Here is a 26,259-nt window from a genome sequence, read left to right as displayed (position 1 = left end):
AAGGAGCTCTCTTGCTATATCAAAAGGAAATAACTGATACAGACTTTTAAGGAAATCCCTGAGAAGTATTTAATATATAATCCTGTCTGCTATATTTGAGACACTTAATATTGAGAATATTCTCTAGGTATAGGGAAGATGCCTCTTCTCCTGAAATCTTCTAACCATAAATAGACTAACAATTACTGTGGATACATATTCTTGTCCCCCCTCTGCCATTTATAGGGGGGAAAACAAGAAGAAGAGAAAATATGGAAATGTCAATTATAATCATTTAGTCTTATTAGCCGGGAACAGTCAGAGCAGAATAATCTCAATGGCTAAGGGAGTGAAAGCCACAATGACTATGGAAGAATAATGACCACAGGGAGTAGATGCTCCAGACGATACAGAATTCTGGAGCACTGTAGTCACCCTGAATAGGCTTTTGACTTAAAAATAAGAGAAGCAGAATGAGTTACAAAAAAAAGAAAGCTTCCCACTCAAGGTTGATTTTGTAAGTGATGAGTTATGGATTGGTAAAAACAGCAGGTTCACTCAGGTGTTTTTCTTTATTCACTTGCTCTTTAGATATAACATTTTAAATCATGTCAGTAATACTGATAGGTTCAACTTTTAAACAGATTTTAAAAGAAAAAAGTTTGCTCATTTACATGTCAAACAAGCATGCCTGATATGTCCCCTTTAGTCAGGACCACAGCAATGTAAGAAGAACCTCCACTGTTTCGAGTTGCTCCACCCTAATTGAAAAGGAAGGAAGCACATCCTTGGAGGATCAGACCTGCAAGTATAATCATAGAAAGGTTCATGTGTCATTTTTTAAAAGTTTGATTTTCAAGAAAAACTAGTAGACTTTCTTCCTATTTACATTATGTGAACCATCATTAGGAGGATGATAGAGCTCCTCAGCTTTCTCTTCTAGCTTTAAGCATTAACCTACTTCTTCAAAGTCAAACAGTCTTCTCTTTTCATTGATTCTTCAGTTGACTATTTTGTTATTGAAAACATTTTCTAGCTAAGAAACTCTTTAACGCTGTACAGTTTATCAATAGTCTATAAGACATTTTTAAAGGAGAAGATGGATTTGATTACTCACATAATTCAAGGGTTTTAGTCTTTATTTCTCAAAATCCATTAATTGATGGTCATCATTGTCTACTCTTTGCAACTACAAACATAGTCACTTTGTTCCCAATAAAGTTATTTCCGATTCTCTCCTTGATTTTGCTCTAAATGGGTTTCTCTTTGACAGTGGCAGAGTGAAATGTCTTGATGAGCAAATTGTTCTTTATGATAGTTTTGAAATAAAATGCCTGCTAAATTGTATTGATAGGGGCTCTGACTGCAGTAATATTAATATTAGTTAAAGAAGATATCTTTCATAAAAACCATTGGGTGAAACAATATTTGAATCATAGAGCTGTATTTCAAGATGTCAAATAGGGGTTCATGGTATGAAAATTAAATACTAAAATAATGCCAAATGCACTAGAAACTCCAGAGGTATACCTGGGGCTTGAGGCATAGAAAAGAAATTCAAAAACATTGGATTATCCAAAGCCTTTTAATCTTTATTTCGTGAAATCGATTAGCGGGTGGTCGCCACTGCCTTCTCAACACAACTACAAGCACAATCACTTTGTTCCGAATAAACTATTTCTGATTCTCTCCTTGATTTTGATTTTGTTCTATATGGATCTCTCTTTGACATCAACAGAGTAAAATGTCTTGAAGGGCATTTGGAAGATCAGGTGGTAGAGAAAGGGATAGGAAAAAGATGCAGTTTTTCATTTCTTACAGCAATGGTTCTTAAACCTTTGTGCTTTGGAATCACTTGGAGAGGGGGCTTTGTTAAAACTACACATGCATCCTAAGGCACCCCAGAAGATCAATTCAATTTACCTCTTGGGCCAACTAAATAACTCTTAACTGTATCTATACATCAGTTTCTCTCAACTTTGTAGAATTACCCTTCCCGGTTCCTTTTTCCAAACAGAAATCACTGTAACTTTCTTCTGAAGTAGCCTGAACCTGGGGCTAAATCCTGATGTAACCTAGGGAATTCAAATGCAAAATCAACCCTCAAGCATCTTCAGGCTTTGAGTGAAATGTGTGGTCTAAGGAGGCCTAAAAAACATTGCCTGACTTTATGTTTATTGTAGGGCCACATTTAGTATACATTGCATATTGCTTAAATATTGCTTCAGTAATTTATATGTTCATTGAATATATTTGTTTATAACAAATCCATAAGATTTATGAAATGCAACCAAACCCACATCAACAGTTCTTTGCTCTGAAGCCATTTCCTATTTTGAGCATCTTTTGCTAAGAGATACTGAGGATAAGAATTTTCAAACCCAACAAGTTCTTTCCTTAATATGTCCTCAAAATTCTCCAAAATTGAACAGTTCTATCTTTAATTCTTCTCTCACATCTCATATTTTATCAGAGGCAGCTGGAAGAAGCCAAGTAGCACTTCCAACATTCTTCCTGGAAATCTATTTAGCCAGATCCTCAAAGATCTTTTTCTTCCCCACACTACCACAGGCAACAGTATCTAACTCTTCTCATTTTCCTCATCATCCTTCAAGCCCTCACTAACAGTTTCCTTGAGGCACTTCTAGTTTCCACACACAGTCTCCTCCAGGACAGCTATAAGATGAAATAAAGTCATGATACATGCAACAGTGTGAATGGAACTTGACATTACATTGAGCAAGAAAAACACTGAACAGCATCCAGGGAAGCAAAGGAGGAAGAGGCTGATAAATTATGATAAAGAGCTCTAAATTGCTCTCTCTGCATGGTGGCTACAGCACCCATCCCCCACTCTCATAGCAGGCTGCTACAGGGTCCAGACCCTGGCTAGCTGCTGCAGACAGAAAGGGACATAGAAATACTCTTCCCCAAGAATAGGGGCATGGATAGTTAATCACTGATTATGGCTTTTGATTAGAGAATTCAGATCCACTGGGTTCCAGCTCTGAGGTCAGCTATTGTTTCAACTCGCCCCAGACAAAGGGGTGGCAGCCATTGTTTCAACCCCACCCTGGACAAAGGCAGTGGCACCATGGTTTTAACCCCACCCCAGATGGAGGCAGAAGTGGTGGAGATTTAGATGCAGAACCTCTTCAGGGCTCTGGGGGACAGTTAACTGAAGGGCTGCATTTGCTGGGTAGGTCAGGAAAGCTCAGCTGCAGGGAGCCATTGGAGAAATTTTTGGTGCCCTACCTAACCCTTCCACAGGAAACTTTGGAGCCAGTCTGTGCCCCCTTCATGGGCCCCTGGCCCTGTCTTGGCTGGGAAAGACTGAATTGGGAAAGTCTTCCATAGTGTTATTTTCCTCCCAGAATTTGCATTCCAGGCAAAAGCAGCGTGAGACAATGAAAGGAGTCTAAAGACCTATAGAAGCAGACAGTTTGGGATAAAGGCCTGCCAGTTTCAGACACCCAGGAGAGAAAGGCTTGTTCCCTGGGAAACAGGGCACAACCAAACTCCTGTAAACAGAGGACTCCAAAACAACTAACAAGCAAAAGCCTAGAACAAGACAGAAGCCCAGCAGGACATAGAAAACCCTGTGCACTGCATTTGCCTTGGGCAGACCTTCCTGATAGGAGGACTGAGGCTCAAGAAAATCTCTGTCTTATCACCAGCTGGTTATGAAATCAAGAAACAGACATCCCAGGGAGTAAATTCCAGAATTAACATTTTAATATATTAAAATGAACAGTGTGCAAAAAAAGGGTACAAGATGAACAAAAAAATAGGAAATGATGACCCATCCAAAGCAAGAGGATGAAATTAGAGAAAACACAAATGAACAAGATGAGAATATGGACATACCAAACAAAGCTTTGAAAAAAATGGTCTTAAAAATGCTTAAGTAGATAAAGGAAAGTACAGAGAAAGAACTAAAAGATATCAGGGAAACAACAAATCAATAACATGAAAAGCTCAATAAGGAGATAGAAATTTTTAAAAGGAACCAAAAAGAACTACTGGAATTGAAGACCACAATAATTGCAATGAAAAATGCCCAGGAAGATTTCAAGAGCAGAATGAAGCTGGCAGAGGAAGGAATCAGTGAACTTGACGATAAGACACTTGAAATGAGACAAGCTAAGAAGCAGAAAGTAAAAAGAGAATAGCCTAAGACAGCTATGGGACACCATCAGGCACACCAATATGTGCATTATGGGAGTCCCAGGAGAAGAAGAAGAAACAGAGAAAGGGGAAGAAGGAATAGTCAAAGAAATAATGACAGAGAATTTCCCAAACTTAGCAAAAGACATGAATATATGAATATGAATATGCACATCCAGGAAACTCAGAGAACACAAAATAGGATAAACATGAGGAAAAATACATCTTGTAATATACTGATTGCGCCATCAAATGCAAAAGACAAGGAGAGAGTTCTGAGAGCTTCAAGAGAAAAAGCAATGTGTTACACACAAAGGAATCCCAATAAGACCGAGCGCTGATTTCTCATCAGAAACCATGAAGGCAAGAAGGCAGTGGGTTGAAATGCTTAAAGTGATGAAGAAAAACAACTGCCCACCAGGAATTTTATACCTAGTGAGACTCTTTTTCCAAAGTGAGGGAGAGATTAAGACATTCTCAGATAAACAAAAGGTGAGGGAGTTCATCATCACTAGACCTGCCCTATAAGCAATGCTAAAGGGAGTTCTTCAGACTGGAAGGAAAGGACATTAGACGGTGGTTCAAAGCAGCATAAAGAAATAAAGACCTTCAATAACGGTAACAATTTACCAAATTATAAATGCCAATTTTATTGTATTCTAGTGTGTGGTATGTAACTCCACTTTATTTCCTACAGGTGCTAAAATGCAAATGTATAAAAAGCAATGATAAATCTAAATGTTTGGGCATACAATGTGAAAAGACGTAAGTGGCAACAAGTAAAAAAAATGGTGGGGGAGAATGAGGGGTATAGGAAAAGTATATGTGCATACTATTGAAGTTAGGTTGGCATCAAACAAAATATAATTGTTATATGTTTAGGATGTTAAATTTTAATCCTATGGTAACCACAAGGAAAACAGATGAAAAATATATCCAGATAAAAATGAGAAGGCACCCAATATGGTACAGCACAAGAAAGAAAAACAAACAAACAAACAAAAAAACATACACACACACACACACACACACACACACACACACACACACACACACATATATTCACATATATATATATATACACATACAAATTTTTAGGCTTTAACAGAAATGAGGGACAAAAAAGGTGTAAGATTTTCAAAGGCTAAATAGAAAAATGACAAAAGAGAGATCTGTATTATCAGTGGTAACTTTAAATGTAAAGGGATTAAACTCTCCAGTCAAAAGGCAGAGATTGGCAGAATGAATAAAAAAGCATGAAGCAAATATATGCTGTCTGCAAGAGATTCACCTTAAAGTCAAAGATATAAATAGGGTGACAATGAAAGGATGGAAGAATATACTATGCAAGTAGTAGCCAAAAGAGAGCTGGAGTGGCTATACTAATATGGGATAAAATAGACTTTAAATTTTAAAAAAAGTCACAAGAGACAATGATGGTCATTACATACTATAAAGGGAGCAATTCAGCAGGAAGATGTAACAATTATAAATATATATGCACCTAACAGCAGACCCCCAAAATATATGTAGCACATATTTTTGTTAATGAGGGTGAACTTAAAGGTACACGAATGGATAGAGGTGGTGATAGTTCGTTAGTGGGATTATAAGTATCATTGCCACATTGAAGGTGAACATGATTGAAAGTCTTTTAAAAGTAAGTATCCCACAGATTGGCACTATAAATATAAATAAATGCTTGCGGATCTTCTTCTAAAGTATGACACTGGTACAAATCATTAACAACAGAATCTTATATGGGGAAAACACCTATTGCGTATTAAATATAGGAATTAATATTTAATAGGAACACCAGCACCACACTAACACTAGGGATAAATAACTAGGGACTGATAAAAGCTTTTGGGGTGTTTTGGGTTATGATAAGTGTTTAAAATTGTGATGATGATTGTACAACTAAGTGAAGATAATGTGAGATATTGATTGTTTATCTTGGACAGAATATATGTTATGTGAACCTAGGAACCCCCTACTTAATAAGTCAAGCCTTCAATCTTGAGGCTTGCTCTAGTGAAACTTATGGCTGTAAAGGGGAGGCTAAGCCTACCTATAATTACACCTAGGTGTCACCTCCACTGAACCTCTTTTGTTGCTCTGATATGGCCTTTCTCTCTTTAAGCCCAAATCTGCAAATTAATTCCTTACCTTCCCCCCTACATGGGCCATGACTCCCAGGGGAATGAATCTCCCTGGCAATGTGGGACACAACTTCCAGGAATGAGCCTGGCCCTGGCATCAAGGGATTGAGAATGACTTTTTGACCAAAAGGGAGAAAAGAATGTAAACAAAATAAGGTCTCAGTGGCTAAGAGATTTCAAAGAGACTCAAGAGGCTATCCTGGAGGTTACTCTTATACAAGCTCCAGCTAGATATTCCAGATGACCACAGTATGCCAAACCATAACCAACAGCAGTCCTGAAAATACTAAAGAATACCTAGGTCCTTATCTGAGACTCTATAAAATTTCACTCACCAAGTTTACTTTTCAGAAACTTAAATCCCTCAGAGTGTTCCTATGCCAGATAAGTCCCAATACCCAGAGGCAACAGCCTCTCCAAAAACATCAATCAGAGGCATCCCCTTTCCCCATAATGTTGACACCCATTTTCAAATGAACAAGTTAGGGTGGTCACTGCCAGATATCCCAGAAGATGGAGAAAGTGATCAAACAAGAGAGAGGGGTAGCAACTGACAAGATAGGATTTAACAAAGGATTACAAATACTGAATCTTTATATATCTAGACATAGTTTCTAGGGTAGTGGAATAGCTAGAAAGAAATATGTAACTGACATGGTGGAACTGTAACATATATGCTTCAAAATTTGCAATATAGCTACTTGTTAAATCATACTTTGAAAGTTATCACATTTCTGTATATATGTTATACTTCACAATAAGGAAATAACTGAAATTGTGGAACTGTAACCCATAATATTCTTTGAAATTTGCTGTCTAATTGTTTGTGAAATCATACTTTAAAAGTTACCACTTTTCTGCGATATATTTCACAATAAAAAATGTAAAAAAATAAAAATAAAAATGGACAAAAAACTTGAACATGCATCTTTCTGAAGAAGATATACAAATGGCCAGAAAGCACATGAAATGATGCCCAACATCATTAGCAGGGAAAAGCAAATCAAAACCACGAGATAATATTTCACACCCATTAGAATAACTGCTAAAAAAAAAAAAAACAGAAAATATAAAGTCCTGGAGAGGATGCAGAGAAACAGGAACACTCATTCATTGCTGGTGGGAATGTAAAATGGTGCAGCCACTGAGGAAGAAGTTTGGTGGTTCCTCAGAAAGCTAAGCTGAGAACTACCGTACAATCCAGCAATCCCACTACTAGGTAGGTAACACAAAAGAATTGAAAGCAGGGGTTCAAACACGTATTTGCACACCAGTGTTCATAGCAGCATTGTTCATAATTGCCAAAAGATGAAAGCAGCCCAAATGTTCATCAACCAATGAATGAATAAAATGTGGTATATAGACACAATGGAATATTATTTAGCCATAAAAAGGAATGAAATCCTGATGCTTGTGACAACATAGTTGAACCTTGAAGACATCATGTTGAATGAAATAAGCCAGATATAAAAGGACAAATATTTGATGATCTCACTGATTTGAAACAATTAGGATAAGCAAACTCATAGAGTTAGAATCTAGAACATAAGTTACCAGGGGACAGGGGCAGTGGTGGGGATAGGGAATGGGAAGTTAAGGCTTAAAAAGTACAGTGTTCCTTTGAGGGAGAGCTTAAATTTTTCACAGACAAACAAATACTGAGAGAATTTGCTAACAAGAGACCTGCCCTACTGGCGATACTAAAGGGAGCCCTACAGACAGAGAAACAAAGAAAGGACAGAGAGACTTGGAGAAAGGTTCAGTACTAAAGAGATTCGGTATGGGTACAATAAAGGATATTAATAGACAGAGGGGAAAAATATGACAAACATAAACCAAAGGATAAGATGGCTGATTCAAGAAATGCCTTCACGGTTATAACGTTGAATGTAAATGGATTAAACTCCCCAATTAAAAGATATAGATTCGCAGAATGGATCAAAAAAAATGAACCATCAATATGTTGCATACAAGAGACTCATCTTAGACACAGGGACACAAAGAAACTGAAAGTGAAAGGATGGAAAAAAATATTTCATGCAAGCTACAGCCAAAAGAAAGCAGGTGTAGCAATATTAATCTCAGATAAAATAGACTTCAAATGCAGGGATGTTTTGAGAGACAAAGAAGGCCACTACATACTAATAAAAGGGGCAATTCAGCAAGAAGAAATAACAATCGTAAATGTCTATGCACCCAATCAAGGTGCCACAAAATACATGAGAGAAACACTGGCAAAACTAAAGGAAGCAATTGATGTTTCCACAATAATTGTGGGAGACTTCAACACATCACTCTCTCCTATAGAGAGATCAACCAGACAGAAGACCAATAAGGAAATTGAAAACCTAAACAATCTGATAAATGAATTAGATTTAACAGACATATACAGGACATTACATCCCAAATCACCAGGATACACATACTTTTCTAGTGCTCACGGAACTTTCTCCAGAATAGATCATATGCTGGGACATAAAACAAGCCTCAATAAATTTAAAAAGATTGAAATTATTCAAAGCACATTCTCTGACCACAATGGAATACAATTAGAAGTCAATAACCATCAGAGACTTAGAAAATTCACAAATACCTGGAGGTTGAACAACACACTCCTAAACAATCAGTGGGTTAAAGAAGAAATAGCAAGAGAAATTGCTAAATATATAGAGACGAATGAAAATGACAACACAACATACCAAAACCTATGGGATGCAGCAAAAGCAGTGCTAAGGGGGAAATTTATAGCACTAAACGCATATATTAAAAAGGAAGAAAGAGCCAAAATCAAAGAACTAATGGATCAACTGAAGAAGCTAGAAAATGAACAGCAAACCAATCCTAAACCAAATACAAGAAAAGAAATAACAAGGATTAAAGCACAAATAAATGACATACAGAACAAAAAAACAATAGAGAGGATAAATATCATCAAAAGTTGGTTCTTTGAGAAAATCAACAAGATTGACAAGCCCCTAGCTAGACTGACAAAATCAAAAAGAGAGAAGACCCATATAAACAAAATAATGAATGAAAAAGGTGACATAACTGCAGATCCCGAAGAAATTAAAAAAATTATAAGAGGATACTATGAACAACTGTATGGCAACAAACTGTATAATGTAGACGAAATGGACAATTTCCTGGAAACATATGAACAACCTAGACTGACCAGAGAAGAAATATAAGACCTCAACCAACCCATCACAAGCAAAGAGATCCAATCAGTCATCAAAAATCTTCCCACAAATAAATGCCCAGGGCCAGATGGCTTCACAGGGGAATTCTACCAAACTTTCCAGAAAGAACTGACACCAATCTTACTCAAACTCTTTCAAAACATTGAAGAAAATGGAACACTACCTAACTCATTTTATGAAGCTAACATCAATCTAATACCAAAACCAGGCAAACATTCTACAAAAAAGGAAAACTACCGGCCAATCTCCCTAATGAATATAGACGCAAAAATCCTCAACAAAATACTTGCAAATCGAATCCAAAGACACATTAAAAAAATCATACACCATGACCAAGTGGGGTTTATTCCAGGCATGCAAGGATGGTTCAACATAAGAAAATCAATCAATGTATTACAACACATTAACAAGTCAAAAGGGAAAAATCAATTGATCATCTCAATAGATGCTGAAGAAGCATTTGACAAAATCCAACATCCGTTTTTGATAAAAACACTTCAAAAGGTAGGAATTGAAGGAAACTTCCTCAACATGATAAAGAGCATATATGAAAAACCCACAGCCAGCATAGTACTCAATGGTGAGAGACTGAAAGCCTTCCCTCTAAGATCAGGAACAAGACAAGGATGCCCGCTGTCACCACTGTTATTCAACATTGTGCTGGAAGTGCTAGCCAGGGCAATCCGGGAAGACAAAGAAATAAAAGGCATCCAAATTGGAAAAGAAGAAGTAAAACTGTCATTGTTTGCAGATGATATGATCTTATATCTAGAAAACCCTGAGAAATCGACGATACAGCTACTAGAGCTAATAAACAAATTTAGCAAAGTAGCGGGATACAAGGTTAATGCACATAAGTCAGTAATGTTTCTATATGCTAGAAATGAACAAACTGAAGAGACACTCAAGAAAAAGATACCATTTTCAATAGCAACTAAAAAAATCAAGTACCTAGGAGTCAACTTAACCAAAGATGTAAAAGACCTATACAAAGAAAACTACATAACTCTACTAAAAGAAATAGAAGGGGACCTTAAAAGATGGAAAAATATTCCATGTTCATGGATAGGAAGGCTAAATGTCATTAAGATGTCAATTCTACCCAAACTCCTCTACAGATTCAATGCAATCCCAATCAAAATTCCAACAACCTACTTTGCAGACTTGGAAAAGCTAGTTATCAAATTTATTTGGAAAGGGAAGATGCCTCGAATTGCTAAAGACACTCTAAAAAAGAAAAACGAAGTGGGAGGACTTACACTCCCTGACTTTGAAGCTTATTATAAAGCCACAGTTGCCAGACAAAGGTACCCAGTGTTCTTTTTTACTTCAATTGCTCTTTTTCACTCTAATTATTATTCTTGTTATTTTTGTGTGTGTGCTGATGAAGGTGTCAGGGATTGATTTGGGTGATGAATGTACCACTATGTAATGGTACTGTAAACAATCGAAAGTACGATTTGTTTTGTATGACTGCGTGGTATGTGAATATATCTCAATAAAATGAAGATTAAAAAAAAAAAAAAAAAAGAAGAAGGGAAAGTTAAAAAAAAAAAAAAGAAGAAAAACAAGGAAAAAAAGATGTAGTGCCCCCTTGAGGAGCCTATGGAGAATGCAGGGGTATTGGCCTACCCCACCTCGATGGTTGCTAACATGACCACAGACATAGGGGACTAGTGGTTTGATGGGTTGAGCCCTCTACCATAGGTTTTACCCTTGGGAAGAGGGTTGCTGCAAAGGAGAGGCTAGGCCTCCCTATGGTTGTGCCTAAGAGCCTCCTCCCGAATGCCTCTTTTTTGCTCAGATGTGGCCCTCTCTCTCTGGCTAACCCAACTTGAAAGGTGAAATCACTGCCCTCCCCACTATGTGGGATCAGACACCCAGGGGAGTGAATCTCCCTGGCAACGTGGAATATGACTCCCGGGGAGGAATGTAGACCCGGCATCGTGGGACGGAGAACATCTTCTTGACCAAAAGGGGGATGTGAAAGGAAACGAAATAAGCTTCAGTAGCAGAGAGATTCCAAAAGGAGCCGAGAGGTCACTCTGGTGGGCACTCTTACGCACACTTTAGACAACCCTTTTTAGGTTCCAAAGAATTGGGGTAGCTGGTGTTGGATACCTGTAACTATCAAACTACAACCCAGAACCCATGAATCTCGAAGACAGTTGTATAAAAATGTAGCTTATGAGGGGTGACAATGGGATTGGGAAAGCCATAAGGACCACACTTCAGTTTGTCTAGTTTATGGATGGATGAGTAGAAAAATAGGGGAAGGAAACAAACAAACAGACAAAGGTACCCAGTGTTCTTTTTTACTTCAATTGCTCTTTTTCACTCTAATTATTATTCTTGTTATTTTTGTGTGTGTGCTAATGAAGGTGTCAGGGATTGATTTTGGTGATGAATGTACAACTATGTAATGGTACTGTGAACAATCGAAAGTACGATTTGTTTTGTATGACTGCATGGTATGTGAATATATCTCAATAAAATGAAGATTAAAAAAAAAAAGAAAAAAGAAAAAAGAAATAGAAGGGGACCTTAAAAGATGGAAAAATATTCCATGTTCATGGATAGGAAGACTAAATGTCATTAAGATGTCAATTCTACCCAAACTCATCTACAGATTCAATGCAATCCCAATCAAAATTCCAACAACCTACTTTGCAGACTTGGAAAAGCTAGTTATCAAATTTATTTGGAAAGGGAAGATGCCTCGAATTGCTAAAGACACTCTAAAAAAGAAAAACGAAGTGGGAGGACTTACACTCCCTGACTTTGAAGCTTATTATAAAGCCACAGTTGCCAAAACAGCATGGTACTGGCACAAAGATAGACATATAGATCAATGGAATCGAATTGAGAATTCAGAGATAGACCCACAGATCTATGGCCGACTGATCTTTGATAAGGCCCCCAAAGTCACTGAACTGAGTCATAATGGTCTTTTCAACAAATGGGGCTGGGAGAGTTGGATATCCATATCCAAAAGAATGAAAGAAGACCCCTACCTCACCCCCTACACAAAAATTAACTCAAAATGTACCAAAGATCTCAATATAAAAGAAAGTACCATAAAACTCCTAGAAGATAATGTAGGAAAACATCTTCAAGACCTTGTATTAGGAGGCCACTTCCTAGACTTTACACCCAAAGCACAAGCAACAAAAGAGAAAATAGATAAATGGGAACTCCTCAAGCTTAGAAGTTTCTGCACCTCAAAGGAATTTCTCAAAAAGGTAAAGAGGCAGCCAACTCAATGGGAAAAAATTTTTGGAAACCATGTATCTGACAAAAGACTGATATCTTGCATATATAAAGAAATCCTACAACTCAATGACAATAGTACAGTCGGCCCAATTATAAAATGGGCAAAAGATATGAAAAGACAGTTCTCTGAAGAGGAAATACAAATGGCCAAGAAACACATGAAAAAATGTTCAGCTTCACTAGCTATTAGAGAGATGCAAATTAAGACCACAATGAGATACCATCTAACACCGGTTAGAATGGCTGCCATTAAACAAACAGGAAACTACAAATGCTGGAGGGGATGTGGAGAAATTGGAACTCTTATTCACTGTTGGTGGGACTGTATAATGGTTCAGCCACTCTGGAAGTCAGTCTGGCAGTTCCTTAGAAAACTAGATATAGAGTTACCATTCGATCCAGCGATTGCACTTCTCGGTATATACCCGGAAGATCGGAAAGCAGTGACACGAACAGATATCTGCACGCCAATGTTCATAGCAGCATTATTCACAATTGCCAAGAGATGGAAACAACCCAAATGTCCTTCAACAGATGAGTGGATAAATAAAATGTGGTATATACACACGATGGAATACTACGCGGCAGTAAGAAGGAATGATCTCGTGAAACATATGACAACATGGATGAACCTTGAAGACATAATGCTGAGCGAAATAAGCCAGGCACAAAAAGAGAAATATTATATGCTACCACTAATGTGAACTTTGAAAAAAGTAAAACAAATGGCTTATAATGTAGAATGTAGGGGAACTAGCAATAGAGAGCAATTAAGGAAGGGGGAACAATAATCCAAGAAGAACAGATAAGCTATTTAACGTTCTGGGGATGCCCAGGAATGACTATGGTCTGTTAAATTCTGATGGATATAGTAGGAACAAGTTCACAGAAATGTTGCTATATTAGGTAACTTTCTTGGGGTAAAGTAGGAACATGTTGGAAGTTAAGCAGTTATCTTAGGTTAGTTGTCTTTTTCTTACTCCCTTGTTATGGTCTCTTTGAAATGTTCTTTTATTGTATGTTTGTTTTCTTTTTAACTTTTTTTTCATACAGTTGATTTAAAAAAGAAGGGAAAGTTAAAAAAAAAAAGAAAAAAGAAAAACAAGGAAAAAAAAAAGATGTAGTGCCCCCTTGAGGATCCTGTGGAGAATGCAGGGGTATTCGCCTACCCCACCTCCATGGTTGCCAACATGACCACAGACATAGGGGACTGGTGGTTTGATGGGTTGAGCCCTCTACCACAGGTTTTACCCTTGGGAAGACGGTTGCTGCAAAGCAGAGGCTAGGCCTCCCTATGGTTGTGCCTAAGAGCCTCCTCCCAAATGCCTCTTTGTTGCTTAGATGTGGCCCTGTCTCTCTAGCTAAGCCAACTTGAAAGGTGAAATCACTGCCCTCCCCCCTACGTGGGACCAGACACCCAGGGGAGTGAATCTCCCTGGCGACGTGGAATATGACTCCCGGGGAGGAATGTAGACCTGGCATCGTGGGACGGAGAACATCTTCTTGACCAAAAGGGGGACATGAAAGGAAATGAAATAAGCTTCAGTGGCAGAGAGATTCCAAAAGGAGCCAAGAGGTCACTCTGGTGGGCACTCTTACGCACACTTTAGACAACCCTTTTTAGGTTCTAAAGAATTGGGGTAGCTGGTGGTGGATACCTGAAACTATCAAACTACAACCCAGAACCCATGAATCTCGAAGACAGTCGTATAAAAATGTAGCTTATGAGGGGTGACAATGGGATTGGGGAAGCCATAAGGACCACACTCCACTTTGTCTAGTTTATGGATGGATGAGTAGAAAAATAGGGGAAGGAAACAAACAGACAAAGGTACCCAGTGTCCTTTTTTACTTCAATTGCTCTTTTTCACTCTAATTATTATTCTTGTTATTTTTGTGTGTGTGCTGATGAGGGTGTCGGGGATTGATTTTGGTGATGAATGTACCACTATGTAATGGTACTGTAAACAATCGAAAGTACGATTTGTTTTGTATGACTGCGTGGTATGTGAATATATCTCAATAAAATGAAGTTTAAAAAAAAAAAAAAAGTACAGTGTTCCTATTCGGAAAGATGGACTTGTTTTGGTAATGGATGGTGGTAATTGTAGAACAACATTGTGAATGCAATTAACAGCCCTGAAATATATATATCTGAATATGATTAAAAGGGGAAATGTTAGATTATATACTTGGTAGCAGAATATAATTTTTAAAAATCCATGGAACTACACTACAAAAGCAGGGGACCCCAAGATAAACCATAAACTTTAATTAATAGTACAATTATACAAATGTACTGCCATCTTTCATAACAAATGTTCTACAACAACGCAAGGTGTTGGTGGCGTGGGGTGGTATATGGAATCCTGTATTTTATACATGATTGTTCTGTAAACACAACTTTTCAATAAGGGAGAAAAAAAGAGTGGATTCTGTTCTCTACATTTGACTAATACAATGTTGTTTGGACCTACAAGTCATATTCAGTACCAAGGCCTAAAGTTCAACAGAAGGGCTATAGGTTCCCATAGCTGGTAAAGGAAGTCATCTCAAGCCAATTTTGCTTGGCACTTGGTCCCATCTCAGAGCAAATGTGTCCATATGTCTATGAACTGAAAAAACTGAATCATTAAAGACATACTCTTCAGGGCACAACTGCTTTGTTGTAGTAAACTGTCTCAGTATCTAACAAAAGAGAGAGTGTTCCGTCTTTCATTTCAAGGACCTATTGATGCCCAGGTGACTTGGAGCCAACCTATAATGATCCCAGTGGATTCGGTGGCACTAGTATATTGACAGGTTTTTACAAAACTGTGCCAATAACCAGTGAGCTTGGAAGATGGCACTGGATGGGTAATGGATGTAAAGTTGAGCTGCCAGAAGGTCATTGGCATTATCCCTCAACCTACTTGTAAATGAAAACTAAGACCAAGTTGCAGATACATATGTAAACAAAGTAGACTATTCTCAAGAATATTTAGAGAATGGAACCCTCAACAAAGATTTAGTAGTGTCGAAGACCTCAAAAGGAGATGGGCCAAGACTCAGACCAAATCTTCCCTACCCAATGATCTGGGTAAGGGACAGGCAGGTTCTGGTTTCTAATGGAGGATTGATAGATGGGGCCTACAAAAGTCAATCCTATGTGATACAAATCTTGTTTGCTAAATGACAGAGTTTGAAAACATTGCATGGTGCCTGGCATATAGTAGGTGCTCAGAAAATGTTAGCTATCCTTAATCCTTTTTGTGAAAGTAACTATATATATTTGAAACTTGCTAAATTTTGTACAGTTACAGTAAATGGTGTGGTTCCTATTTTCAATGAGCTTCTAAACATTTAAAATGGTTATTCCCTAAATTGTTAATGAGCTAAAGAGAAACAGAAAAAGTAAAAGATGTCTGTAACACCTTTTGTTTTGAATATGTTAAAGAGATCTTTTATAATATGATTGCATTACTTGGAACATGAACATTTTTCTACATCACAACACCAAACAATAGTACACAGGGTGGGGTGACCGAATATAATTAAGAAAAAATTCAAACCGTAGGAATGTTGAAGTAGAGCTAGCTATATATCAGGCTTCATATTTGGATTCTTTAAACTTTGCAAAATTTCTCTCAAATATATTTAGACACAAGGTGTCAGCACAACCTTGAGCTCAATTAATTCTCATCAGAATATCCAAATAATTGGGTAGGGAAGATTTGGTCTAAGGCAGCAATATAGCTTTGTTTCTCTATTTTTGTCAGGCATTCCATTTAGTCATTTAGTACTGATGATTTTTAAATGCTATACTATAAACTCAAAGGGGTGCTCAAAAATATTAAGATAAAGTACAAAACCATAGGAAAGCAATAAAATTTATCCAATGGGATCATATAATAAATCATATGGATTTTACAGAAGCCATTTATGTTTTAGTAAACCCCTAATATGATTATGAGCAATGTGTAAAGTTAACTGTTGTTTGTTTCATGCCTCATTAGAAGTCTTGCATCTCAGACAATCAATAACAGACAACTGTTTCTACAAATACATGTTATCACTAACATGTACCTGCTAGGCTCAAGCAGAATCCTGAGCAGCTGTTTTCAATAGTAGGTGAAGGAATGTATACTTTACAGATTTCCACTTCTTAAAACAGACATTTCACTTATTTATATCCCGCCATTGGTTGACTGTCAGAATCTTACACTGCCCATTGTGCATGGGAATAAAGTAGAACATCACCTATTGATAAAAGAGTCAATTCACCAAAAAGTCATAACAATCCTAAATGTGTACGCACTTACAGCTGAATCTTTGCATTCATTGTCAATTATTTTCTTAGACTGAATTTGCTGGATCAAAATGTGTACATTTTTAAACCTTTTGCTATACCACGCCATCTTGCCCTACCAAAAGGTTGTACCAATTAATACTCCTCACCAGAAATGTATGGAAAAGTGCATGCCTCTTTTTTCACCTAAACCACATGACCATTCTTTCAAAAACTGTTTTAAATGTGGCTTTCTTTCTTCCAGTTTCTCCTGTTAATAGCAACCACAAAAGCATAGGAACTTTTTTTTAAAGTATAGGTTCTTGTATCTGCTTTAAAAATGGATAAGAATGATATTCATATGTAAACCTAGTGCTTCAAAAATGCTTCAGAATGGTTAAAAGATTTTCTTTGAAGTTTGATATGGATGGGTCATTTCAAACAAACTTTTGCATGTGTGTGAAAGGGACAAGGTAAATAAATTCTCCCTTAATCACCTATGTATATCTCTATCACTAAATTGTCACAAAATTTTATAATTATCAAATTATTTATCTGTTTTGCCTGATAGATTATGACCCTTCTTAAGAGCAGTGATTTTTGTTTTATTTGGTTTTGAACAGCTTGCAATAACTAGTGAATAGCAGTGTCTGGCATAGTAACCAGTTAATAAATGCTTCTTGAAAGAAGGCTAGAATGAAGGAAGACAGGAAGGAAGGAAATGTAAACTTCAACTTGGTCCTTATTCAAAGTATCACAAATTTCAATTACTATAATCCTATGAAAGGAGGTTAGCCATATTCATTTTTAAAACTAATTTGTTGGATTCTAATCAATTGATTATAATCTAAATCCACACAGAATGTATTGCAGATGCCCACCTGAAGTCCATCAGAAAATTCACCATTTTCTAAATTTTTAATAAACACCAGCCTATAATCTGCATTTCACATTAGGGAAAGGGAACTGGACTGGTTGACAATTGTCATAATTTTATCTGTAAATTACCTTAACCCATCTATAAGGGATTTGCATCTCTTTCTTTCCTGGTTAATTGCAGAATTGGGCTTTGTTTTATTAAAAGGAAGGTAAAATTTTCATTACAGTTAAAATCTTATATTTGAAAAGCACTTGTAGAAACTAATCTAACTAGGATTCCATAAATTCAAAACTTCTATTTAACCAGAACTTTGGCTTACTAATCATAGTAATGACTCTAAAGTATGCAGTGTTTTGAAATACATTCTGAATTAGAAAATATTTAATTCCGTCTAATATAGTTTTAGTGACTTGTAGTCACATAGTTTAACTTTGGTGTTGTATGAAGAATCAGCAAAGATTTTAGAAGTGCAGCTGATTTTAGAGGTTATCAAATTCAATCCCATCATTGTACACTTAAAAACACTCAGTTGGGGAACCTAAGATGGTGGCTAGGTGAGACAGGGCAAAAAAACACCTCAGTGAAAAATACTAGATAAAAACCAGAAGGTGACCCAGAGTACCAGTTTCAGTGATGCAACAGCTGGACAAGGTCTGCTAGAACCACAGAGACCTGCACTTGGTGAAACCGGGAGTCTGCATTCTGAAACAAGTGAGTAAGCCAGCAGAAAGACCCATGGCTGTGCTGCAGTGTGGGGAAGCTGGGGGTTGGCGTTTGGAGATGGGCTGCTTCTTTGAAAAAAAAAAAAAAGGGAAAAACCCAGGAGCGGCTGCAGTTGTGACAGTGGGAACCGCACAGTGAAGCACGGCAGGAGGGGGCTGAGACAACCTCTCAGTATCTGGTGTGGAGGATAGCCCGCTGCAGATGCCCTCAGGGCCAGGGGAGCAGAGGGGAGAGCCAAAAGGAGAAAGAAAACCTGCTGCTTGCAGCTGGCTCCCCAGTGGGCTGGAGACACTTCTGCCCAGGGCCATGCCCACAGCCCAGAGCCGTGCCAGTTCTCCTGGAGCTGGGAAGGAGGAACTGTGCAAAAGGGGGGGGTGGTTTGAGACACCCCATTCAGCCATCTTTGCATCAGGCTGAGAGCGCCCCGCACGGCTCGGCGGCCCAGGGCTTCCCTTGAGGGATGGTGCACACTTGTGATGTAGCACAGCATTCCCTCAGCAGAGGTACTGGAAGATCACAGCTGAGAAGGGGGGCCCACTCGGAAAACCCAGGGACTCTGCGTCAATGCCAGTGGTTTGTGGGTTAGCGACAGAAAATCTGGGGCAAAACTGAAATGAAGGCTTAGACTCTTGCAACAGCCTTGAATCTCCAGGAACACCTGGGAGGTTTGAATATTAATGCTGCCCTGCCTCCGTAACCACCCAGACACACAACCCACATTCGGGGGGGACAGCTCCAACAACACACCCAAATTGAGTTCACCCACTGAACACCACAAGAATCATTTCCCCACACACCACAAAGACAAAGTTGAGGAGAACTGACTTGAGGGGTATAGGTGACTCGCAGACGCCATCTGCTGGTTAGTTGGAGAAAGTGTACGCCACCAACTTGTATTTCTGAAAAATTAGATTGGTATTTTTTTTTTACAACTTGAAAGAACCCTATCAAGCAAAGCAAATGCCAAGAGGCCAAAAACAACAGAAAATCTTAATGCATATGATAAAACCAGACAATATGGAGAACCCAATCCCAAACACCCAAATCAAAATATCAGAAGAAACACAGTAGTTGGCACAATTAATCAAAGGACTACAATCAAAGAATGAGAGCATGGCACAGGATATAAAGGACATGAAGAAGAACATGGCACAGGATATAAGGGACATAAAGAAGACCCTAGAAGAGCATAAAGAAGACATTGCAAGAGTAAATAAAAAAATAGAAGCTCTTATGGAAATAAAAGAAACAGTTGGCCAAATTAAAAAGACTCTGGATACTCATAGTACAAATCTAGAGGAAGTTGCACAATGACTCAGTGTCCTAGAAGTCCACAGAACGGAAAATGAAAGAACAAAAGAAAGAATGGAGAAAAAAATCAAAAAAATCGAAACAGATCTCAAGGATATGGTAAATAAAATAAAACGTCCAAATGTAAGGCTCATTGGTGTCCCAGAAGGGGAAGAGAAGGGTAAAGGTCTAGAAAGAGTATTCAAAGAAATTGTTGGGGAAAACTTCCCAGATCTTCTACACAATATCAATACACAAAGCATAAATGCCCAGCGAACTCCAAATAGAATAAATCCAAATAAACTCACTCCAAGACATATTCTGATCAGACTGTCAAATACTGAAGAGAAGGAGCAAGTTCTGAAAGCAGCAAGAGAAAAGCGATTCACCACATACAAAGGAAACAACATAAGACTAAGTAGTGACTACTCAGCGGCCACCATGGAGGCGAGAAGGCAGTGGCATGACATATTTAAAATTCTGAGAGAGAAAAATTTCCAACCAAGAATACTTTATCCAGCAAAACTCTCCTTCAAATTTGAGGGAGAGCTTAAATTTTTCACAGACAAACAAATGCTGAGAGACTTTGCCAATAAAAGACCTGCCCTACTTCAGATACTGAAGGGAGCCCTACCAACAGAGAAACAAAGAAAGGAGAAAGAGATATAGAGAATTTTAACAGACATATATAGAACCTTACATCCCAAATCACCAGGACACTCATTTTTCTCTAGCGATCACCGATCTTTCTCCAGAATGGACCATATGCTGGGACATAAAACAAGCCTCAATAAATTAAAAAAAAAAAAAATTGAATATATTCAAAGCACATTCTCTGACCACAATGGAATACAAATAGAAGTCAATAATTTTTGAATTGTAACTCCACTATTTACTTCCTACATGATATAAAATACACAAACTCTAATGACAAATCAGTGGTTTTGAACTCAATGTAAAATATGTAATTTTTGACAAGGACTATATAAAGGTGGGGGAATGGAGGAGTATAGGAACATAGTTTATGTGTCCTATTGAAGTTAAGTTGGTATCAAAGAAAAACAATACTGTTACGGATTTAAGAGGTTAATTTTAAGCCCCACAGTAAACACAAAGAAAGTATCAGAGAATATGACCATAGAGATGAAAAGTAGAGTTTGGGTTAAGAGAAATGGGGGAAGGGGCAATGGGGAGTTAAGAAATGAGGGTAGGGTTGCTATTTGAGGTGAAGGGAAATTTCTAGTAACTAATGGTGGGAAGGAGAAAGCATTACAACATTCTAAATGTGATTAATCCCACTAATGGAAGGCTAGGGAGGGGGTGGAATGGGAAGATTTAGGCTGTGTATATATTTCCACAATTGAGGGGGGAAAAAAAAAAAGATGGTCTAAATAGATGACAATTGAACACCAAGGATGACCCTGGATGGGATCTGAGGATGGAGGACAGGAGGCTCAAAGGGACACAGTTGAGACATAAGGGAAAAAAAAAAAAGGAAATATAGAATGTAAGCTTTGTATTAATGTTGAATCTCTTGTACTTCTTAGCTGTGCTTAATGGGATTGCATAAAAGAATGTTCTTGTTCATGGGAATTGTGTATGTGAATTATAGTGTTTGTTCAAGGATGTGTGCAGCTAGCTCTCATATGTTCAGAAGACAGAGCAATAGATGATGGATGATAGATAGGGAGGGAGGGAGGGAGGGAAAGAAATAGTGATGTGACAGCATGTTAAAGTTGGTGGATTGGGGTATCGGGGGGGGTCCGGATATGCTGGAGTTCTGTGTATGGGGTTTGTATTGTTTTTGCAACTGTTCCTATAACTTTGAATTTATTTCAAAATAAAATTAAAAAAAAAAGACATTACTGTGGCAATTGGAGAGATATGGATAAGGCATAAAGTGAGTTACTATTTATAGACCATGGTGAATTTCCTGATTGTGAGAAACTTTCTTTGAATACCTAAAGGAATGCCTTTGTTCTTAGATGACATGCTATAAGGATATAGTAAGATAGACACATATTCTTTATGGAATTAAAATGGAAAGGCTGAGAATAAAGAGCTACTATCAAGAGAAAAAAAAAAAACTCAGGCCCCAGATAGGTTAAGTGATTTGTCCAGAGTCACACAGCTAGTTAATGTCACAGGTGGAGCTGAATCCCAAGTCCATTGACTCTCAGCCAATTACTGCACCCACTGATGAGCCAGATTGACTAACTACCACTTCTTTCTCCAATTGACCAGAATTCCTTACCTAGAAAATATAGAGATTTTTCTGTAATACTACGTAAAATGTGATTAAACCAAATGACCAATCACATAAGAGATATCAGACTTCTATGAGGAAACAAATGTAATTTCCTGAGACCTGAATAATTTGAAATGGAATGTCTTGGAATAAACTTCTTTAGACTAGAAACCTGCCTTTCTTTTATAGCTCTAGTTTTGGCACAGCTCAGCATTTGGTACCTACTTGTTAGTTAACAATGAAGAATGATCAGAATGAACAAGAAGTAACTCAATCCTTCTTCCTACCCTTAATGATCAAGTTGAGCATCTTTATCTCATTAATATCTAACTGTGAAATCCCCTGACACCTGAAAAGACTAGCAGTTTATTTATAAGGATGTGGTACCTGATTGTGAAGCCTTCTGCCACAGAGATTTTTGCAAAGATTTATCTTTCTCCTGGAGTAAATATCATATTTTTAATTATTCATAATGTTTCTCCTGTTTTACCATAAGCTTCCTCAGAGGACAGAAGTGCACTAAGCCTCTTCTGTTACTATAAGAATGTGAAGTATGTGAATATATACATATATATTTAGCATTCCATTGTTATTCTGGGCAAACAAAATTAAACATGATTTGCAAGTGCTGCAGTCAGAAATAACAAAAAGTGTAAAATGATGCAACAGAATTGATGCTGCATATATACCAGAAAATGTAAATGAAAAATGTTCATAGTTGAAGTGGAAAATGGGAAGATTTCATATTCTTAACAGCTATGTTAGGGAGACAAATATACAAGGATGCCTATAAATATGACTAGAAAAACTTTATTTAGATTTCTGCTAAAGGAATACTCTACAATTGTTAGCTTCGATACAAGCTAGGTTTCTAAGCTTCCTTTTCTCGTATTTAATATTTAATAATTAGTCAAATAGAAAGAGATACTTTCTCCATATTGTAAGATTACCTGGAATATTTGGATTACTATTTTATAAATACTGAAGTTGAAAGTAGCTCTCAAGGCTTTTTGGGGGGGTTCACTGAGGTATAATTTACATGCAATACAATTTATCACTTTTAGTGTGATATGCATTATGATGAAGATATAGAACAGCCCCCACACCCCAAAAAAGTTCCTCCTGCCCCTTTGTATTCAACACTTTCCCCATCCCCTGCCTCTGATAACCACCAATTTTTTTCTGTGGTTTTGTCTTTTTTCTTAATGTCATAGAAAGGGAATTATACAATATGTAATCTTTTGAGTCTGGTTTCTTTCACTTAGCAAAATGCATTTGCAATTCATCCACGTTGTTGATTTACCAGTAGTCTGTTCTTTTCTATTGCTGAGTAGTGTTCCATGATATGACATACCAGTCTGTTTATATGCTCTTCAAGTATTGGACATCTGGGTTGTTTCCAAGTTTTAGTGGGTATAAATAAAATAGCTATAAACATTCACATACAATTTTTTGTGTTAACATAAGTTTTCATTTCTCTTGGGTAAATACCTAGGAGTGGGATTTCTAGGTCATATCGCATGTTTAACTTTATAAGAATCTGCAAGCTACTTTCCAAAGTAGCTGTAACATTTTGCATTGCCACTATGCAGGGTATGAAGGGGCCTGTCCTTCGCATCCTTGTCAGCACTTGGTATTGAAAAGTTGTTTGTGTTCTGTTTTTAAATTTTTAGCCATTCTAAGAATCGTGTAGTGATAGCTCATTGTGATTTTAATTTGCATTTTCCTAATGACTAATAATGTTGGGCATTAAATATTGTGATTACTTGCCATCTGTTTATCTTCTTTGGTATAGTGTCTGTTCAAATCTTTTGCCCATTTTCTTAGTGAATTATTTGTTTCTTTATTATTGGGTTCTTAGATGTAATCTGGCTACTAGTCCTTTAGCAAATATGTGTTTTGGGAATGTTTTCTTCCAGTCTGTGGCTGTATTTTCATTTTTGTAACAGTGTTTTTGAAGAGCAAATGTTCTTTACCATTTTTTTTGGCATATGGATGTCCAGTTGTTCCAGAACCATTTCTTAAATAGACTATCCTTTCTCCACTGAATTACCTTTGTACTTTCATCAAATATCATAAGAGGTGGTCAATTTTTGTACTCTCTATTTTTTTCCATTCATCGATATGTTTCCATTTCACCAAATACCATACTTTCTTGATTACTGTAACTTGATAGTAAGTCTTAAAATCAGGAAGTGTGAATTCTCCAAATTTGTTTTTCTTTTTCAAAATTTTTTTAGTTATTCTAGTTCCTTGGCCTATCCTATAATTTCCAAATCAGTTTGTCACTTTCTAAAAAAGAAAATTCTGTAGTGTATTTTATTGGAATTGTATTGAGTATATTCATCAGTTTGGAGGAGGATTGACATGGTAACAAAATCAAGTCTTCCAATCTATGAACATGGTATATATCTCTACTTATTTAAATCTTTAATTTCTTTCATTAGGGTTTTGCAGTTTACACCACACAGATCTTGTATGTATTTTGGTAGATTTATACCTCAGTGTTTCATGTGGTTTTGATACTATTGTAAATGGTACTTGAAAAATTAAATTTCTAATTGTTTATTGCTAGGCTATAGAAATATGATTAATTTGTGCCTATTGACTTTGTATCCTCTGAACTTACTATACTCACTTATTAATTCTTATAGCTTATCTGTAGATTTGGTGGAATTTAAAGAAAATTAAGTCATCTCTGAATAGAGAGTTTTATTTCTTCCTTTCAAATCTATATGACTTATTTCATTTTATTGCCTTATTGTACTATGTAAGACCTCCATTACTATGTTGAACAGGAGCAGTGAGTGTGGTGATCCTTGCCTTAAACCTTATCTTAGATAGAAAATATAACATTATCTTACATAGAAAATATTCGGTCTTTCTTCAGTCTTTCACCAGGAAGTATGATGTTACTCTAGGGTTTTTGTAGATCCCCTTTATCAAGTTGAGGAAGTTTCCAACTAATCCTAGTTTGCTGAGAATTTTCATCATGAATGTATATTGAATTTCATCAAATGTTTACCCTGCATCTATTGAGATGATCATGTTTTTTAAAATTTAATTGGTTGGCATACTGAATTACATTAATTGATTTTCAAATATTCTTTGTGACTACTAACCTTTTTATAAATTTTTGGATTTAATTTGAAAAATACTTCATTAAGAATTTTTGTGGCAATGTTCATGAGGGATGTGTAAGTTTGAAACTGTTATGGACCCCAGAAGACCCATGATATTTTAACCCAATCTTATTGGGTGGAACCTTTTGATTGAGTGTTTTCATGGAGATGTGACTCACCCAACTGTGGGTGAGGACTTTGATTAATTTATTTCCATGGAGGTATGGACCCCGCCCATTCCGAGTGGGTCTTGATTAGTTCACTGGAGTACTTAAGAGAGCACAAGAGCTGACACAGATGCAGAAGCTTGGAGACACTTGGATATGCAGACAGAAGGATGTTTGGAGATGCTAAGCTAAGAGATGAAGCCCAGAGTTTGCCCCAGAGAAGCTAAGATAGGACCCCCAGATGCTTAAAGAGAAATGCCCTGGGAGAAAGAAGGAAGCACAGGAGCTGAGAGAGAGAAGCTAAGACAGATGCCCAGAGACACTTTAGAGAAAGCCATTTTGAAACACAACCCAGGGGCAAAGGCCCAGTAGATGCTATCCATGTGCCTTCCCAGCTGACAGAGGTGTTCCAGACGCCATCAGCCACTCTTCAGTGAAGGCATCCTTTTGTTGATACCTTAGTTTGGACACTTCTTATGGCCTTAGAATTGTAAACCTAATAAATAAAAAAACCAATCCATTTCTGGTATTTTTGCATGATGGCTGCTCTAGCAAACCAGAACAAGGGGTATTGGTCTTTGTAATGATATTTGTACTATCTTTGTCTGGTTTTGGTGTCAGGGTAATGGTGGCCTCATAGAATAAATAGGTGAGTGTTCTCTTCTATTTTTGGGAAGAGTTGGTATATAAATGATATTATTTCTTTCTAAATATTTGGTAGAATTCACTAGTGAAATCTTCAGGGTCTGAAGTTTTCTTTATTGGAAGGTTTTTAATTATA

This window comes from Choloepus didactylus, chromosome 2 (assembly GCF_015220235.1).
Source record: "Choloepus didactylus isolate mChoDid1 chromosome 2, mChoDid1.pri, whole genome shotgun sequence".
NCBI lineage: Eukaryota > Metazoa > Chordata > Mammalia > Pilosa > Megalonychidae > Choloepus > Choloepus didactylus.
This window is presented reverse-complemented; position numbering follows the sequence as displayed.